Here is a 20,825-nt window from a genome sequence, read left to right on the forward strand (position 1 = left end):
AGCTACCCTAGCATTGGGCAAAAGGCATTTTTGAAAATACTCAGCTTATCAGCCTAAACCAAGGGCCAGTACGATATTAAGCCTTCTGAGGCACCCTGTTAATCAAAAGTTATGTTTAATATACTTGTATCAGAGACTCGTAAACTAGTTGGAGAGCAGTGACTAAGTATTTTCTCTGAAAACCTTTAAATTGTAACTCAAATGGGGATATACTAAAATACTTCTGACTTGCAGCAAGACGCATCATGTACCATTACACTCAGAGACGCAGAAACGGTCAGGATGAGCTCTCGAATGGCTGTAGTATATCACCCTAGAAGTGAATTCACTGCACTACACAACCTGATGCCACATGACAAAGTGTGACAGCTGATCTGTATTGCTTATGAGATATTGTTGAGATATGCTGAATATTTTCTAAACTGCTATCAGAAAACATATGTTCCCAAGGGGTAATGATACAGTGGGTCTGAATAACTCATAAAAATTATGAATGAAGTGTTCTCACCTTCATTTGACCTTTGTTACTTCTCCAGCAGACAGAGCTAAATGTGTAGCACACCAGAACGCATCTGAAGAAGAGACAGATGATAATAAGTAGCTGTTAAGAGATGCTTACTCCACTGGCTCTATTAGTTCAGCTTGCTTGCACAGGAAGAATTTCCCTGCACATATTAACACAAGTGTAGATAAATAAAGGGAAATACCCAGGTTCATCTTTTCCAGACTAAACTCCTCCAAGCAAGAGGCACACACAGTGCTTTGTCAAAGGCTGAAGCCCAGGGTGAGGCAGAAGGAGCCATGCAGGAACCACGGAGCTGGGGGCACTACTAAATGCATCTCCAGCACCAGCTGGGAGCGCTGACTCCACCTTTGACTGCAGTCTCCTTACAGAGGTACCTGGAGGCCTTCACTCTCCAGCTGCATTTTCCTCTCTGCCACACCTACAGCTGAGGCATAGTGGGCTACTCACCTTTTGCAGAAAGGCCACAGATCGTAAGAGATCTTTCCTGCATATGAAAATATGCCTGCGTATGTTTTTTTAAATGTCAAAAGGAGAGCAATATTTTTCAAATGTCAACAGGCAAGCAATAACCGTGCATCTTTGGAGACTCATACAGGGCATAAATCACAGAAAAAGAGGCTTTGGTCAACCAAACCAGAGAAACTTCTGTCCGTATGAAAGTAATGCACAGACTGGACAGGTATCTGGCAGGAATGGTTTAAATGTAACCAGCACGCCACAGGGTAGGAGGAAGGCTTCGTACTGGGGCTTGTAGCCTGCCTGGCACACACCTCACTTCTGTCAATCCTTTTCTTCCCATCATAACCCATGGCTCTTGGCTTTACACCACACCCTGCTGGCAGGCTCTGAGCAGCTGGGAATGTTTGGTGGTCCAAGGGCAGTCAAGGGCTTTGGGAGCCATCCATCCCTTTCCCTTTCATGCTATCTGGGTCAGATACTGCACCGACTTAACTGCCAGGCACCCCAGATAAAGCTCTTGTATTTCACTTCTGTAAACATATGATGTGAGGCCAACCAGAGACCAGCTGGGCGTTATCTCCAGTGGTCACTGGGATTCACAGTTCTGACGTGCCCTTGATTATCTCTCATCTTTGACACTAAGGCCTTGAGTGCTTTTCAGGGCAGAGTTTTTCTGAGGCATTTAACAGCCTCCTTGCTTCATTCTGCATCACCTACCTCATCCTCATGCCAAGCCCTCGGGCACGATGGGCATGAAGAACATGCAGCGTTTTGTCACTGAGGAAGCAGGTTTCTACATGCTCTGCTACACAATCTCAACAGATGCCACGAAGAAGGCTGAGCAGCATCTTTCACGAAGTTATAAATTTCCTTGCAGTCCGGCTGGGGCTTTCAGAGCCAGAGCTACGCACAAACACAAGGAAAGGACTCCGGTCCACTCTGGGAGCTCTCAGAGGAGCTCGGGTGGGAATTATGTTTGGGGAGCCAGGGGGAGGATGCCAGCCAGGTGCCCAGGCTCACCCAGAGAGCAGGACTGAGCGTGGTGGAAAAGCTAAGTGGGTGAAGGGCACTTCTGAGTGTCAGCTCTTTCTGGAAGGACACAGTCAGGCATGCATCACAACCATGCAGGAGCACCCCTCTCTCTGCTTCCTCCCAGCAGCCTGGTTTTTAACATTTGGAAGCAGCAAGGTGGAGGCAGGACACAGCACTAATGACACCTGCCACCTAATTGAAGCTGTGCACGGGAGTCAGAACAGCAAATATGTTGCATAGGTGCTAAGGCACTGCAGATGATAAAAAGGCACAAGGTAAAAGGGAAGGCGATCCTAAATGGGCACGAGCGAGCATCAAACACAAAGGAAGTTGTAATGAGAGCAGGAGCGTGGAGAGTGACAATTCAGCATGGGAAAGATAAAGCTGGAACAAGAACGGGATCAAGAAAGAGAGCAGAGAAAGGATGAGGAGGAAGAAAAATTTGAAATGGAAACGATGAAAATAGAATATGATTTCCAGAGGGAAAGAATAAGGGTGAATGGGGGTCCTACTGGGTCAGCCCATGCATATTTAGTCAGTTATAATAAGGTAAAATTGCTTCCTCATTACAAGGAAGGGAATGATGTTGATATGTTTTTGCAGTCTTTTAAAAAACTGTACAGAAGTTATAATTGGTGAGAGGAGGCATGGGCAGCACAGTTCAGACCTTGCTCAATGGGAAAACCCTAGAGGCCTATGCCAAGCTGGTTGATAATGACTGCCGTGACTATCAAAATTGTGCAGGGAGCTTTTCTGAGAAGGTATGAGGTTGACCCCAGAGACCTGCAGGGTTACACTCAGGTCTCCAAGGAAAGGATCTGATAACTCCTTTCCTGAATTGGCTGTAGAAATGACAAGTTTATTTAACAGGTGGATAGAAGGTGAAAAGACATCTGTATCTGTTCCTTTTTTTTTTCTTCTTCCTTTTTAAATGATGAAATTATCCGTAGGAGCAGCTTCTAGAAGATGTTCTGAAGGACTTGGAAGCCTGCTAGACAGACAATTCTTCTCTTACAATTGTCAGCCTATTAATCAGAGCAAATTTTTATGTGTATCCACAAAATAATGAGAGGAGTTGTGGGAATCCTACCTATTTCCACAAAGACCTGCCCTTTCTTTCAGAAGCAAACAGAAACAGACAACGGTACACAACTGCCTAAACCTTACAAACCACATTCTATTTCTTCAAGGACATAATACGAAAAGGAAAAGAAAAAAACCAACAACTTATTACCGATATTATATATGCCAAAACTGCAGATATGGCACAGAGTGTTAACAAAGAGATCAGTTACCATGCTTACCTCAGCCATACACAAGTGCACTGTAAAAGCTCAACATAAGCAAGTTCAGATAGAATTTCTTAAAAGACCCTTAGTGCAAGCACTGAAACCAGCCTCTGCTTCCAGAAGTTGGGCTGGTTTGCTCCTACTGGAAAGTATTAGCCAAGCCGTGTCTATATTCCAGCTTGAATTCCCACTTCAAACAAAGCATGAAGTATTGAGAAGCGAGTGGCTGGAATACGAGCCAGATGTTATCCTCCACTTTCTGAAACATTTACTCATCGTAAGGAGCCTGTAAAATGCAACACTGACTGAGCTACTGCACTCCCAAATTCCTTCCAGACTCCCGACTAAATTTCCTCTGGGCCTGGCAATGTTGTGTTGCTTCCTCTGGCACTTTGCTCCCTTGCCTTCACTGCGCTGCCTTGGGTCGCACCCTCCTGGCTGACCGGCCTGAGGCGACTGCTTTGCCCCAGGCTCTGGAGCCAAGGCTGAAACAAAGAAACATGCCCTGTGTCCCATCTCATTTTCTTTAATTTCTTCTTTGCTATTGATCATTTTCTCTTCTGTTTTTAACTCATCTCTTTTCTCATTTACCTTCTGTTTCTAACAATCTCAGAAGTTTGTTTTTTATTTTCCTCTGACTCTCAATCTTCAAATTCCCTCTGAACCCGCACGCCTTTTACAGCTCCTTTCCTGCTAGCATCATTTTGGCTTTCATTTGATTGGCTTTTAATTTCCTGAAGCATTTTTGGCATGGGTAATATACTGCATTTTTGGGTGTGAAAACAGTAAAATGTTTTTTCCCTTGCATTCCTGCTTCTTTTGTAATTCCTATATACAAGCCCTACATCCCCTATAAAGATTTCTGTGGAAGACTTAACGCTACTTAGATCAAATCTCATTTTCCTCCTTGCACAAGGACACACATCCAGCAATCTGTCACACAGCAGAGAAACTGGGGTTAGGACAGTAGGGCTGGGGCTTCACTGATGTGAGAGGCAGCAGATTTTGGTCTAAGGGCACGTGTTGAACATTTCACTTCAGTACCCACCCATTGGTACGCTGTGTGCCATTTCCCATACATACTCCCAACAAACAAGAGATCTATTTCATGCATCTCTGGCACCTTTTCTGTAAAAAGCATATTAAATAAAATGCTTTTTAACTAAGTGCTCTTGTGTGATGTGTGGTTGCCCATGAAACTACTAGATGGTTAAATGAAGCTAAATGCACAGTAAAATCAGCAGAACTCCATACTGATGCAAGTACCAGTATGTGTAGTCTGGCCTTTCTATTGCTCATTAACCTCTAGAATAAACATATTTTAGCATCTGCTCTACTGCCAGCACTTAATCCTGTGGTTGTTGCATGTAAATGAACAGGAGTCAACATTTAGAGAAAAACCTCAGAAAGCTTAGACAATTATCTCAGGCATCCTGGCGAGAGCTCAACAGTATCAGAAAGCTTTGGTAAAAGCACAAAAGAAGATCAACAGAACTTTTCATGAAGCAAAAAGATCACATTTCCATTGCTCATGAGAACGTACTGGCAGGATGATGTGATAGTCCATACTGGATGGTACAGCTGAAAAGTAGCTGTCACGGGCACCTCTGCATTCTGTACTAAACCTCAGAGTGGTTGGTTTCTTGACCAATTTATTCTTGAACCCACTCATCATGTAGGAGTTCTGACAGACAGAAATACTTTTTTTTTTTTTTTTTTCAAATAAAACCAGCATAGGATCTTGCCCTGTCTGGTACAGTGGAGCTCTTCTGACTGATATCAGCTCATGAGCTGGCTCATCTATCATTTAGCCCATGTTGAACAAGTATAAGCTTCACAAACGTGTCTTAACTAAAGGAAAGTGGCTTGTGTACTTTGTGAAGCTTAATCCAGTTCACAGAACATGTGCAGGGAAAGCACGTGGTGTTTAAGATTTAGAGCTAGGTTCAGGTGCTCTTGTGGTTTGGGTGTTACCATTAAAGCTCAATGTAACAAATATGGGGTTATTTTAATCTTCTATAACTGCATGAGATTCGGATTTTAATTGACTTCTTCCCTCCTGAACTCATCTCATAAAGTATACTAGGTATATCTGCTGAGTAAATAGAAGACAATAATGTGTTTAAATGTTTGTCTAGAGAGTTTCTTCCACCCAGAACTGAAAATCAATATAGCTCTGAGACATCTTTTGTTAATATAACTTTTTCTTTCAGCATGTTTCTAACACATTTAATATTTTTCAGTGTTATCTTGCTGGCACTGAAAGTCCAAGCCGTGTTGGCAGATCCCTGAACTGGGACTCCAGAGACATGGATTCTACTCTTGGAGCCATTTTTAACATCTTGGACAAGTAATTACAGCTCTCCAGGCCCTTATATCCATTCCAGCCATTCCCTTTTGGGCCTTGTTTCTGTAAAGATGTATGCATGTATTTGGTTGTATAAACTAGGAAGGTATTTAGCTAACTGCATGACTGTGAGCAGTCTAGTGACTTAAAGTTACTGTTAAATTCAGTGTTCAAGCCTTTGAAAGATGAAGTTTTGTACTGCACGCTCTTAGACTGTGCCAAATTGGATCGACCTGCCTACAGAGTTTGATGCTCCCAAATTCAATCCGGCCTCTGTATGTAGCACCCCAAAAAGCCAGTGGTTTTTGTAGGAAGGAATGCCAAAAATTCCAGCAAACTGTGGCAGTTGTGGAGCATTTTAGAATTAAGTAGTTCCACAAACCCTTAGCAGCAGGCACCTGAGCACAAGCTTTCAAAGCTTCCGCAGATGACAGTACCAGTTTTCCTCAGCACAGTGGGCAGAGACATTCACAGCACCCTTGTCTAACCTCAAAATCAGATTTCAGGCTTGAGGTTGGGCAGGCGGGAAGCTTCAGGTGAATTGCATCTATCTCTGGGCTCATACAAATAGCCTGAATTTGCTGCCCTGTACTGAATACTGTCAGGCTGAAAATATACATGAGAAAAATACGCTCCATTTCCCCCCGAAACCAGCCTATAAATAACATGTGTGGTCCAGAATGGCTCTGATCTCACATTAGGAATAGAAGCTGTGGTGCAACAGTGACAACAACAAAGAGAGGGGAATTGGTTAAGTACTTTGGGGGTTAAAATCTGTGCCCTGAACAGTAGATTTTATGGCCAAAAGTGACTCTTCTGTAGTCTCATTTATTATTGCAAAAATGATTGGAACTGGGGACCATGACACTATTACCTGTTACTGCAGATTTATTGAAAATTAGCAATTCCATTTGTATCTATGAGATTTCAGGGATTATTCCGTTATAGACTAGAAAACTGATAGATTTATAACTGTGGCGAATCTAGTTGTACCAACTAATAGAGCAAGTGAGAAAATTTAGAGGTTTGTACTCCTAAAGGAGTTAACCTCTGGATAAAGAAACATTTTTCAAGTAGCATCTGAGAAATTATTGGATCCATAAATTGTCACTGCTGTAGCATGAAAAATATCCATTTCCCGGGCTTTATGTTTTTGTTCAAGAAAGATACAAAAAGGAAAAGTTAGTACCAAAAAAAAAAATTCACTCCACTCAGTGTCCTGCTGTAATTGCTACTGTACCTTTTGTTAACCCTTTGGCATATATTGGCAGAGCTTGCCCCGCTGGCCCTAAGGAATTTTCGAGCCATGCGTCTTCTAAATTCATTAACATTGTATTGACTTGGGTAAATTTGATCTAACTTTAATTTTGATTTTTGTGCACTCACTGGACTTCTTAAAAATTGAATCAAACCTTCAAAGGTATTAAATACATGCCAGGACATCTTGCCTTTTTTTTTTTTTTTTTTTTTTTTTTTTTTTTTTATATGAGAGATCTCTGACAGTGGGTGAGGCTTGTGTAATTCACTAAAATGATCTTAAAGCTCCAAACTCCGCTCTCCTAGTGTGACACCAGCAGCCTGCCACAGGGATGCCCTGCACACAGGCAGCTTCTAGCAGCTATGTCCCCTGCTGCCACACGGTGAGCACTGTTTATACAAACCAAAGCACGTCCCTCAGACACCCAAGTACCATGACTTGTGGCACAACATTTGAGCCTGGCTGAAATCATTAATGATACCATGATAATACATGAGGATGAGTTTTGCTCTCCCTCTAATGCAGGTCTGTGGGGCAAAGTAAAGCTCATACAGTACCTCGAGGTTGCTGAGAGCTCCATGGTTGGCAGCTAGGGCACGTGGCTCTGATCCCTGTCTTTTATCTGCTGCAGATTGGAGGCCGGCACTCGTAATGCTGGCAGGACCAGATGCATGTCCACTGCCTGATCTGCAAGACAAAATGAGATGAAATGAATGTGTATGCTGGACAGCCGTTAATTAAAAGAACAGCTCATTTTGGAGTAAAATACACCATTTGCCTTATTGAACAGCACAGAGCTGCTACCTCTGCATGGCTGCTTTAGCACTGATTATTGCCTCTTAAGGAGTGAAGCTGGGTTTGCTTCTAGACCCAGCAATGCAGAGTGAAATCATATAACTTCCTCGGGACTAACCCAACTTAAATTATGTTTCAGCTTGATAGTTGTAAGAATTCAAGCTTGGAGACTGGACTGGGAAGAATCATTTTTGATATTATTAACTTATTACTATTTTTGTTCAAATTACATATATAGATAAACAGATTTTTTAAATTACTTTTAAAATACTCCAAGGATTAATATATCTCTAAAGCTACAGGTGCTAAGGTCTGAAAAAGAAAGAAACATTGAATTTCAGTTAAAAGTAATCCAGAGTACTCACACTTCTAAAGGGGAAGAAGAATGACAAGCATTTGCAATATGGACCACATCTCCATCCCAGTGGCATCAACAGATTTTGGTTATTAACTTTGGGAAAGAGGAAAATACTTTATCTGAGAATCTCTAAGGAAAAAAGCCCCTGAAATTATCCCACCATTTCACAATCAATAAGGCAAAAACAGAGCACGCAGAAGTTATTTATGATTCCATCATACTGTTATAACACTGCCTGTAACTTGAGAATAAAGCATTTCTAAGCATCCAGTGTTTGATGTGAGCCACAAACTGAGTTTCAAATGCCCAACAGAATTTTTATTTCTGCTTATTATTTAATACAAACTTAAGCATGAGATACTTCCAGCTACCATTTGAAAAAAATAATTCTGAAAAAGAATACCTTCTTTCCTGTATTCTACTACAAAAATGGTGCTGGATTTTTACCCCGGATAAATCAGCACAGCTCCAACAAAGTCTGAGCTATCACCATTTACATCATCTCTGAACCCAACTGGCATGCAATGCTTCTCTGATTACAGATGCAAAATATCCCTGCTTGGCTGAATTCCTTATCCCTTAACCAAATGTGGAACTAGTCATGGAGCTACACGTGTGTATCTGACTTGGCCGTAATACTGAATTTTCTCTCCTTGCAATGTAAGGGAATTACCTTTCAAAGATCAGACACTATCACTTTACAACTATAGTAACTCCTGTATGCTAGTTTAGTGCAAGAAAATATTCTTGAGTACATGTGAAAGATTATTTCTTGTACCTTTTTAAACAAATGGGCAAATATGACAGACTACAAATCCAGTTTATGTATCACTCCTGTTCTAAGGAACAAAGACAACATATTTGGTAGTGTTTATTCACTACTCTAGGCTAAACCATCTCAAACTTTCATGATCTTTCTTTCATTATGATGCACTGCCTTATCATACACAAGTTTCCTGAGTTGAAAGGAATGTTTTGTGCTTCAAAGGTGGTAAAACCAGGACCATAATGCAGCACAACCCCTGCAAGAAGCAGGTCCTAACCTCGAGGTGTCACTGCTCACTGAGACATAGCTCGAAATACGAACTGTCAACAGGGAGGGACTTTGTCTGTCTGCTTACCAACAATTTGTAGATGTGGAAAAAAAAAAAGTTACAAGAAAATAAAACCCTTAGATTTTAGAGTTCTGGTCCACTTGAAGTCCCGGGTAAGCCAACAGGCAGCTTGGTCTGGAGAACTGATGAATTCATGATTTTCAGAAAGCTGAAAGTTGGTGTATGTCAAGAGTAAGGACGGATTCAAGAATGATGCGAGGCAACCAGTGAGAAATTGCTTAACTAAACAGAAGATGTTTAGTCTCCCAAACAGCTGCTGAGTACCCCCAGGAATACTTTTCTTTATTTAAAGAAATTGACAGTGTCACAATATCTCTCTGCTTTAATATATGAGTGCATTTGTACTTCAGGCTACTGTGGAGGGAAGCGCTGTAGCTCAGAGCAAGGAAATAAAAAGGTAGTTCAACAAATAGTGAGTAAGAGAGCAAGAAGACAGGCTACGTTCTTCATGTAAATCAAAGTTGTTCCAGAAAGGCTTAGAAAGAGAGGTTGCTATTTTCAACTGAGAGTCAACTGAAAGTTAATGGGGACATTGCTAAAGATCACAGACAAACGGTTACTGTACTTTTAATGAATATTTTATTCATGTCACCTTTAAATTAGTTAAATTCGATAGGATGATAATGTAATGCAAAATGGCTTCCTCCCCAGACCATTTCAGGTAGAGGGTAGATCAGAATTTAATTTTAGGGTAATGCCAGGTCAAAATTAAATTTAAAAAATTATGGTTTGAAAGTAATAAATCTAAAGTGACCACTGGAAAAAAATACTAAGTTAATGAGATGTGTAAGCCATTTAGAAAACCGCAGATATATTATATGACATCTATTTTTCTTACCTGGAAACAGGCCATTTTAATACCTGCTGATAGGGATGAAAGGGGAGAAAGGAGAAGAAGGGGCACTCTTAAAGCTATTGCTATCCAGTCTTGATAAAGTTATGAAGAAAAATGTCAAAAGTTCAGCAATAGGAATATTCATCATTTGATCAGCAAGGTTGTTTAAAACTTAAGACTCCTAAATCCTCTTTCGGGTATCTAAATACGTGTTCTGCTTTTCAGAGGTCTGTCACTCACATATGCCAAAGAAATTGTTAAAAAAATTAGGGTGATGCAGCTTAATAAAACAAGAGGTATGAGATGGGGCCCAGACTACATTGGTATGTGTCTCATCCCTCTCCTTTCTCTTACCTATCGTGAAGCCAGCACACATGAACACAAAGTATATACAAGGGGTCTCACAATTTCAGTCTGTTTTTATACAGCCATAACAATCTCGTGGACACCATGCTTCCCTGGGTTATTCTCCTTCCTCAAAGGAAGGCGGTCCTGGAGAATGCCAATGAAGGGGCCAAGGGACAACTAAAGCAGCAGTCTGCAAAGAAGGCAGGGAAACAAGCTAGGAAGGTGCAAAAATAAACCTGAGGGATGCAGCCAAGGCAAGAAGAGAGGTGTGAGAAAGGAAAAGTTTAACTCACAAAGCATCTAATTTCTGTTCAAATTCAACGTTAAAAAGACACTCCCAGATAGCATGACAAAAAGTGATGACATCAGATCTTCCTTAGCTTTGAAAGATCACTGTCATTTGTAGGTTGCACCAGAGCTAAGTCAAGATGAAATGTAGGGACAGGTTTTGCCCTTGATGCGGGTTGTCTGCCTGCCCAGGGATGCTCCTGAAGATGCTCGAACTTGGGAAGGCACAGAGGCTGTAGGGGCAGGTAAAACCCAGTGCAGCAGCCACAGGTGGGAACATACAGCAAGAAGAACAAGCTACACTGAAACGAGGTCCAAGAGAAAAGAAATATGAAAACTGAGCTGCTCAGAAAGGGGCAAATTCATTTTATGCAAAGACATTAAAGTACATCATGATGTAAAACTACAGTGTGATTGTTCCCTTGCTAGAGAGCTTTGGTTATGTGAACATGAGTGTTGTTGCAATTAAGAAAAACGCGCTCAGGGAGATTCAAAAATTAAACAAGTTACCTGACTCCAAGTTATTCCTGGCTATTCTGGTGGCAGTACTACGGCTGCTTAAGCCGAGCACGTCTGCTCCTTTCAGATGCTGCATTAGCCATGCTGCAAGAAGGCTGACACTGCGCTAATGGGCGCTACCATCCCCAGGATCCCCCTCCGGATCAACTGCAACCTGAAGCGAGAGGTAGGAGACTTCCTGCCTATGGAGGGACACATCAGATGACCGCAATGCTTCAGCATCCAGTGGCAACCAACGATGTTTTGGGTACGCTCTCAGGTGTCGGTGTTATTTCACAAAATCTGAAGTGAAAGCTGGGTACAGATGGACGTTGCTTTCCCCTCTGCACAAAAAAAAAAAAAAATAAAAATAAAATATGAGAGAAAGCTGTGAGGATCAGCCCCACCACGCCGTGAGTACAGACAGTGAATGCAGAGCACTGCCCAATGCTGAGCAGGGCCATGCTGGGCCTCTCATAATCAGGCCATAAATTATTCTAATTTGTTGTCCCTACCAGGCAGCTCATTGATGAGCTAGAATGGTCATCAGGTCTATAAATTATTATTATTGTAATTTTTTTCTTTCTTTTTTGGCATGGCTGCTGGCTTTAAGCAATGCCTTCTCAAGGCTCAGCTTGATAATCTTTTTCAAGCTTTTATTTAAACTCTCTAAAAGCAAAAATGAATTAGAAACTGGAAGAACACAAAGAAGCTAGAAAGAGAAGATCGATAACTCACATAACACAGCAGTAAACAAACTGGAACAATTACAGTGAGAGATGGGTATTGATCAATATCAGGAGAGCTCATATGCTGGCACCTCTGTTTATACTAGACCTCAATTATATTCTTACTTTCTCATAATATAACTGCATTCTACAATTTTTATCACCAATGAGAATTTAATTCCCTTATATTAATGAATAATAGCCGTATAATGGTTTTAGGCAGTTGTTTCTATCAGTAGATCTCCCAATCAGCACAATTTTGACTGCCCAGTGCCCTGTGTCACTGTTAGGTGTTAGTGACTGGAAAGCTGAGCTGCAGATTGCCCAGCTGACCTTCCTGCGGCCAAGGGCAGGGAAAGCTGAGCCCTGGGGACTGTGTTCTGGCAATACTAATCCCTGTAGACCTTCCCAAGGTTTGACTTTTTTTTCTTCTTTCTCTCTCCAATTTGCAAGCACCCAACCAAACTGCTCAGACCTGCACTTTACTGTACTGGAAGAAGCAGCCGAGGACCTGCACACCAGGCATCCAACTCTGCCTGGAAGAGTTTTAAATAAAGCTCTTTAACTCTAAATAAATCTGCTCTTTATGCTGAAAGAGGCACTGGTATTTACTAAACTGCTAAGAGGCCTCAGGACCGGAATCCTCCCTGTTCTGTTTTGTTGTTTTGTTTTGTTTTTTCCCAGCACTGCCTCTCACAAAATACGCAAGCTGTTCAGCTCACAGCGGGCTGAGGACGTTTGCTTCCACTTCCCTCTCAGGTATTGGGCTACTCTGCAAAGTCATCACTTACATTTTGTTCTGTTACATGAGTCAGAGTCAAATTGAGCTGGAACTTTGTGGGTTTGACTTAATGAGACGTATCAGCACCAGCACAGCTTTCCTTTTCTTATGCAAGCTGTGTGGAAGTGCTCCCTCACAGCTATCTGAGGTGACTGGGTTTTAACTTAGCACACATAGCAATCCGCAAGCCTGCTTCCATGAACTCTGACTTAAAAAGGCAAGTGGCTAGAGGATAGTCAGCTGAGGTCTGTCCTGCTTAGAAGTTTCTTCTGTAAAATAAACACATTAAAAAAATACCCATATTTAAACAGAATCCTATTCAGAGTTCATATTGGAAATCAAGCAGTGAAAAGGTAAAAATGATTGAAAAAAAAAAGAACCAAAGTATATAATACACAAAATAATCTAGGATAAACTTTAAAGCTTTTTTTTTCCCCTCAAGAGTCTGAATCATATCATTCTAGTTTAAAAAATAAAATAAAATAAAATAAAATAAAATAAAATAAAATAAAATAAAATAAAATAAAATAAAATAAAATAAAATAAAACAGCATGTTAATGGATTAAATGGTTGGGTTTCAAGCCAGTGATTCGAAACACCTACAGAAATGTTAGCAAAAATGTCCATAGTCCAGAGATCACCCATAATGTTTCAAATTGGAAAAAAAAAAAAAAAATCAACAAGAATTCATTTACTGTTAACAATTTCAATGAGCTCAATTAGAAAAGTAGAGTACCGAGAGTCGTGGTGAACATCAGCAGACATAAACAGTACAGGGAAGCTATGAGATGTATTCAGGCTTGATGATCAAAGACTGCTTTAATGGTAACAATCCCCATAAAACAGACCTCAGGTCAGGATTTTGATAGATCACACAAAGTACAGAAAAATTCAGGAAATCTACCTCTGCCTCAGATAGATAGCGAGGTTAGATTTTTCAAGTCCACATGTGTAATAACGTGTGTGAAATTCAATAACAGCTTGTTGCAAGCTTTGAATGGAATTTACCCCCAAAGGCTCACGTGGCCTGTTTCCTTCCATCATATCCCCCATCCCATCCCTAACCCCTCTTCCTTTCTTGTATTCTCCCCTTTGGGAAAGCTGAACACGCGGCTGGGTGAGGTTCCCCAAGGAAGAGGGCCAGAACGTGCCCCCTGTCCCTCGGGAGGCAGAGGCAGGGACACCCAGCCATGCCATGAGCCCGGGGCGGATTTGTGCTGCCTTCGCTGCACATGTCACCAACAACCCTCTGCAGCAAACAGCTCACCCTCAACTCGAAGGACAACCTTCGGTGCCAAGGAAGTACTGAGGAAATAACAAACAGGCTGTGGCCACATCTGCGTCCTGCCCAGGAGAAACTATCCTCAGCAAAGAGGGCAGGGAGGCACTGAAGCTAAATGAGCAGTGGACTGGAGCTGGTAGCATTTTTTCACCCTCTCATTGCCCCAAATACAGTGTTATAACATCTCTAAAGAGATGTTTCTCTGACCATCCACAAAAGAGCACTGAAGTTGGATCCATGTCCTGTTTCTACATTACAAGCTTTACCCTTTTTTTTTACCTCTCCATTTTTTTCCTTTTCTTTTCAAAAATCCATTGTGTCTTTCCACTTTAGTTTTTATTCTGATCCATCCCTCAGCTGTCTTGACATTCTGGTGCTCTTCAAAAATCCATCGCTGATTTCCTTATAATCCTTACACAAAATGGACAATATGCTAAAGGAAAACTGCCTTGCGAAGTTGCCAAAAGAGCAATTCCAATCTAATTAGGAGTTCGTACTGCTTCAGTGAAAGCAGCACAAACACTGTTAATATTCACTGCAGCTGCTTTGTCAATAACTCCCAGTGAATCCTCCAATTTATAAGAAAAATCAGGAAACTATTGGATTCTATGACACTGATAGATCTATCAGTATTCATTGCCCCCATCCTCTGCAACACGAGGCACAAATGCCAATAACTCTAACAGTCCCTTAAATGCTGAAGGATCATTATTAAAGTGTGCTTGGCATCCCTGGTCATTAATTATAATCTTGTGCACATATGCAGTGTGATTGCAGGAAATAATCAGCTTTGTCTGCCAAATTGGCAACATTTAGAAACTAATTTGTTATGACATACCATCAAAGATATTTAAACAACAAACCCAAAGCTCTGCTGCACTGCGCACACTGTTAAAATATCAGATCACATCATTAAAAAATAGTTAACATATCCGAGGGGAGGTAATATTTATCCTTGAACCCTGGTTCAAGTGGAGTTTTCAGAAAGAGCAGCTTCACCCTCTCTCCCTCGCAGCTCGCAGGCGAGGAAACTCTCTCCAGAGTGACGGGCAGGGGGAGGCGAGGACCGAGCCTACACCACGGACGCGCTGTCAGTCAGGAGCTATTAAATGGCCATTGAATAAATGTTTGCCAAGAGCAAAGCTTACCCAGGATTACCGCGCTGCTCAGCGGATTCATTTAGAGACTTTAAGCTCATATTTATCTGTCTAATTTCCTTCACAGGCCCTGCTGCCTCTCTCACCCACCTGGCGGTGGGACGCGGTCCCCACTTTTCTTTTCCTCAGACCTACAGTCGAAGTATTAAAATATGCATCAAAAGAAAAACAACAAATAAATACCGAGCTATGCTTTCATCCAGGAAACAAACCTCTTTTTTTTTTTTTCTCCTATAAATGAGAAGAATGGTTTAAAAATGATAAAGCAGATTATGTGCTTAATCTTTTTTAAAGAAAAAAGTTGAACTATAGCTACACTAAATATGGATGTTATCACCAGAGAGAAAAGCTGAATGTGCAGGTTTTTATGCAGCCTTTTCTGATGCTTTTTCCTTTACATGCTGTTTCCTCCTTGGACGTTATTGCTTATGTTCCTGTCTGTAACAGGAGTCCAGCAGCCCAGTTACAACTGAGCATGGAGAACACGAGGAGAACTGACAAGTGCAAAGCACTTAACTGATGTAATTGCTCCTCCATTCTTACAGTAATGACGTTTTACTCCAAGAGAGTAAAACGTTTACTTCAGCAGAATATTTTGTTTGGTTTATGCGACAATTTCCTACTCTTTTCCCATGTTTGCACAGAAGACCATGTTCCATAGTACTGAAACTGCAGTTAAGAAATCACAGTTTTGTACAAATCCATTTCAGCAGATTTTCAATTGCTGTCATCAGCCACTGAACCAACAACAACATCTTTCTTTCTTTCTTTCTTGTGGAGTTCTGTAGCTTGTAACTAATTTCAGAATGAAGTCTGAAATGCTTGAAAAGAAACAATATTTTATTCCTAAAGCAATACCAGATGTATTGCTTTAACAGTTTTTAAATCTATGCTTCCCAAGGATACTTCTTGAAATAAGATGTAGTAAAAAGATCTCAAATCCATCATCATCAAAAGACAAGCTATATCAAAAGGTACTTCAGATTAATAACATCTATTATATTAATATTCTTTATTTTTTCCCATATTTTCAAAGAAAAATAATAGTTATGGACTTCTAATCAGCTCCTCAGAAATAAAGCAAAATTTTCAACACAACTGTATAGATTTCGCTATAGTAAAGGCTTTTAGCCTTTCAAATAAGTAACTTGCATAGACTTATTTTTTTCTTTTAGTTTCTTGTCTGATTGCACAGTAATAGATGTGAACAAACTATAACCCAAACCACCAAAACAAGGACATTGGTAAAGCTTATTCTCTCAGTTGTCACAACACCACTAGAGATTAATGCTTATCCTAATGGGAAGCTCAAAATTTTAACTAAAGCTTTTCATATAAATGGTATAAGATCATGAAAGTACCATACTGTATGTAGGTTTTAATACAGTGTTCTTAAAATAAGCAGATAGAGAATTCATAATGCCTTTTAATCGGGACACATTTTACCTTGAAAACTTCTATTACGGTCTACCCCATTAAGGGCAACATTTAAATTACAAATAATAATATGGTTATAATTATTTTATTCCTTTCCCTGTTTAGATAAAAGTTATTCAGCATTTACATAAAGGCCTAAAACACTGGCCTTGGAAACAATATCCTTTCAGACAAACCATTTCATATTAAATGTCCGATGAACAATGCCTTCCTGCTGCGAGCCAAACCCCACACCGCACAAATTAACAGAAGCCCAATAAAGCCCCGAGCCAGCGCTCTGTGCCTGAAGGTACACGGCTAACACGTGGTAAGGACAGCAGCCATTGTCTCCTGTGCATTGCAGGAGATTCAATATGGGAAATGAAATGCCTCAAGAGAAAAACAGAAAGTACAGACTGAACCTCACGTAACTCTGGCTCTGCCGGGTTTGTTTGGACACTTGCTCACAAGATGGAGGGGAGCTAGGATGGCACACGGTGCGCTGACCTTCGTGGCAGCCACAGCGCAAGTTCCCCTTATCAGCGCCAAGCCACGGTGATGCCATGGTACAACCACATCATTGTCAGCACCCGCAATCCCACTGCCAGGGACGAGATGAAAAGGAGGTGCTCTGAGGAGGCGGAAAGACCATTTGTACAAGGACAAGCTCCTTGAGGCCCTCTCTCTCCCTGCCGAGACGTTATTTCCCATGCTTTAATCACTCTTGTCATTACTCTCCGAATGCTCCCCAGTTGTCAGTACCCTCCTGAGTTATGGAGAGGAGAACTGCACTCATGGAGTATGGCAGCAGCAGTCACGCCAGTTCCAAAAGCAGACGTAACAGCCTCTCTTATTCTCTTGAAATTTCCCATTTTGTACATTCAGGAATGTCATTAGTCCCTGCGGCCAAGGTGTCCCCTTAGAGCTCGCGCCCCCCTGATGGCCCACAGCACACCCAGGGAGGCAAGCTGTGTCCTCCTCTCACAGGAGCTCCAGAAGAACAGCTCTCCATTTACAGCTCCTGATTTTACCACTTGTGCTTTTGAACTGGGGGCGAGCACGATGCTGCCAGTGACTTACCCTTGGAAAGATAATAAAAAGTCCTGCCCGCCTTGATCCCCTGCTCTGCTGCACAACGCTCCTGCCCCGGACCTGCTCGCCTCAGCAAGTGACCGCAAAATGGCGGCGACGCCCGCTTTGAGCAGCCTGCTGCGGCCGGCTCCGCCTGCGCCTCGTCAGCCTCCCTCGTGAGGGCTGCGGGGCCCCGGCAGCTCCCTCGGCTGCCCACGGTTGCCTCGATGCCGAAAAAAAGCCCTGCCCGTCCCGATCCGCAGCTCCGCTGCACAACGTGTCTGCCCTGGAGCTGATCGGAACAGATGCCCTTTTCAAATCAGCAAGTTCATTTTGCTGCTGGGGCTGTACCTTGCTTACAGGCAGCACCAGTACTCGAGCTATGGTAACCTACGTTAAAACAATTGCTAATTTGTACTTGTGTGGTCAATTTTTCTGTCATTGTGAGGTCTAACACAGAATTCCCCATGACAAATTCAATTCTTCAGGGCAGTGACATTTCATTCCTCACTCTGTCCTCCAGACTCAGCTCCTCATGTTTCTGCTCTCTTCTTGTGTGCACACCCAGATGCCACAGGAGCTGGCGACCTGTCGTAGATCACAAGCTCTCCTGGATCTGATCATCTCAACCAGCTACCTGCCTGCCACTTCTGTAGCATCCTTGATAACTACAGAAACCACACAGAAAACTATATAGTCCTTGTGTGCCACTGAGCCTTCTCTGACGGATGGTAGTGCACCGCTCCTGATTTTACTACTCGTGCATTTGAACTGGGGGCAAGTACGATGTGCTTAGCACATCATGTGCTGTTTGGCACAATAAACTTCTGGGATTGACATTGTGAACAGTTACCACATAAATATCCTAACTTGTCTTGGATAAATAAAAAGAAAATTAGAACTCAGCATCCCATTCTTTTAATACTGGTGCTGCCAGTGACTTACCCTTGGAAAGATAATACTTATCGAGCGAGTTCATAAGGCCATTGGGAGAATTATTTACTTGCTATGCTAAAATTAATTATGTGAACTGCTGCATAATGGATCAGTAATGTTTCCTCATTGTCATCATCATGAAGTATACTTCATTCATTTGTCAAAGAAAATATATATACTGAAAAAATACTATGGGTATTATTCGCAAGCTCCACAACTTTCCAATTTCAAAAATAGAAGTCATTCTTCTCCATGGCAAAATGTTTTCCAAAGAGACATGCAAAATCGAAATATGTTTTTCTCTTCCAAATACTGAAGGGTAGTCTGAAGACAAAAATAAAGCACACCCTCCCTGTATCTACCAGTATTTTTGTGTGGACTCCAGTATCTATGTAGCTGAAGACAGAAAATCAGCTACTCCATTTCTATAACAAATATAAAATGCTTTTATATTTTAAATCTAGACTTCTAAGAGTCTTTGTCTTGCTCCAGGAATCCTAATGCCTATTTCGTAGATCCTCGGGGAAATTAGGAAGCTACTAGACAAGTTAATGCTTCGAAGCTGTAATTTTTTTTTTTTTATTATTATTATTATTATTTTTAATTCTTTTTTTTTTTTCCTCCTTAAGGTCTTGGCATATTTTAAACAGAAAATTTTAATAATAATTATGGATATATTGACCTCTCTGTACTCTTAGGCTGGCCACTCAAGTGAAGTAGATTTTAACCAGCTCCCTGTAGGATTCTGTCAGCTTCCCATGTCGCTGTGCTGTGGCACTTCTTGCATTCCTCCTGAAAGTTGCCTAATGCTGCCTTAAGGTTTGACTCCCTGCAGAAACACTTTGATGATTTTGTTCATTTTGTTACATCTCCTGAAGAATTTAATGGGTAAATGACACCTAGCCAACTGCAAGCCTGTCTGTAAAATGCTGCTCTGTGGGGCTACGCCAGCAGATCTTCTAGCTATAGCTTTCTGTGGTAATGTTGGGAGCTCCAGTGGAGGGAAGGTTTCAGGGGTTTAATTGCATAATTTAATTTTTCACTTGATAACAATGGACCTGCCCTATCTGCAATATAATCTGCACTAATACTCTCACTCGTGAAGCCCTCTGCTGTTGCTGAGACTTTGAATGAGACAGAAAGCTGTCCAGAAGTCCCTTTCTCGGATGTCAACAAAAGCCTGAAAACTTTCAGGATTTGAATCAGGCCCCTGAGATGTGATTTTGAGAAAACTGAAGCATGACAGAGGCATACAGAGACTCACCTAACAGTGTAATACTGCCCTACACAGAACTGTGGTTTTGCAAAAAAAGGGCCTTCTCTCTGCAAAGCAACTAAACCTGAGTCACCACTGAACTGCACCCAGAGTAGCTTTAGAGATATGGAAAATATCTGGGGTTTTGGCATTATTACAATAAATAATCAGAGCAAGTTTTGTGGAAATCCTGAAAATCTAATGTCTTATGCACCTTTTTTTTCCTCTTCCCCTTTTAGCTAGGCATCATTATGTCCCAGCCTATCGCTGGAAATACAGAGGAGTGGACTATCGCAAGGAAGAATCAGTTTCTGTTCTCTGGCACTAAGCCTGCTTGCTGCAACTTCCACCTCACCACTACAGATCTGGTATGTGTTTTCCCGGATAAGCCAAACCAAAAAGGAAAGATATGTGTAAATGTGAGAATCGATCACAGGTTTGACACTTGTGTCACTCTAACTGATGCAATTTAGATGTTCTTCCACCGAAATCCTACACTAGTACTGCCAATGTCAGATAAAGAGTTCACATTACTTTCAAATGTAGGAACATAGTTTACAATAAAATACACTTTGGACTGAAAAACTGCACTTACGTCCAGTCTGAACCATGCAGAAATCAGTTTCTTAATGCTCTATCTCTGATTTGAATGTCAGCTCCCTACACGAGTTATCACCATTTAAGTCAATACATTTACCACAATAAAAGAGAAGTGCCATCCCAGAGGCTCCACTATGTTTATGTACATAAAGACAGAGAAAGACTGAATGAGCATGCTTTTCTCATCCGTTTCATACCCGCTCACTAATATGCAGAGGCATACAGAATCTTTCAAATTCATTTTACAGTCCTGGCAAACAAGGCAGATGTCTGGAGTCTGGACACAGGGAGAGGTGGAGCTGGCTCTGTACCCTACAGCAAATCCAGGACGGGTACAAAACATCTGCAGTCTTACGGGACACTCGGAACCTTTTTAAAAATGAATATGCCTCCTAACTCAAAAGAAGCAATTTACATACAGATATATTTCCCAAATATCTCCCTGCTTCC

At 41.5% G+C, this 20,825-nt stretch overlaps 1 long non-coding RNA gene across 1 annotated transcript in view; it reads right to left on the reverse strand.

The window, feature by feature from the left end:
- LOC311434427 overlaps positions 1 to 20,825 on the reverse strand; it is a 452,952-nt gene that overhangs the window by 202,350 nt on the left and 229,777 nt on the right. Inside the window, exons 4-7 of the long non-coding RNA XR_014691476.1 lie at positions 11,161 to 11,492; positions 8,072 to 8,157; positions 7,469 to 7,598; positions 509 to 572 (exon numbers count right to left, since the gene is read on the reverse strand). This is a non-coding gene — a long non-coding RNA (uncharacterized lncRNA). The remainder of the gene's footprint in view (positions 1 to 508; positions 573 to 7,468; positions 7,599 to 8,071; positions 8,158 to 11,160; positions 11,493 to 20,825) is intronic.

This window comes from Aythya ferina (genome assembly GCF_964211825.1).
Source record: "Aythya ferina genome assembly, chromosome: 3".
NCBI lineage: Eukaryota > Metazoa > Chordata > Aves > Anseriformes > Anatidae > Aythya > Aythya ferina.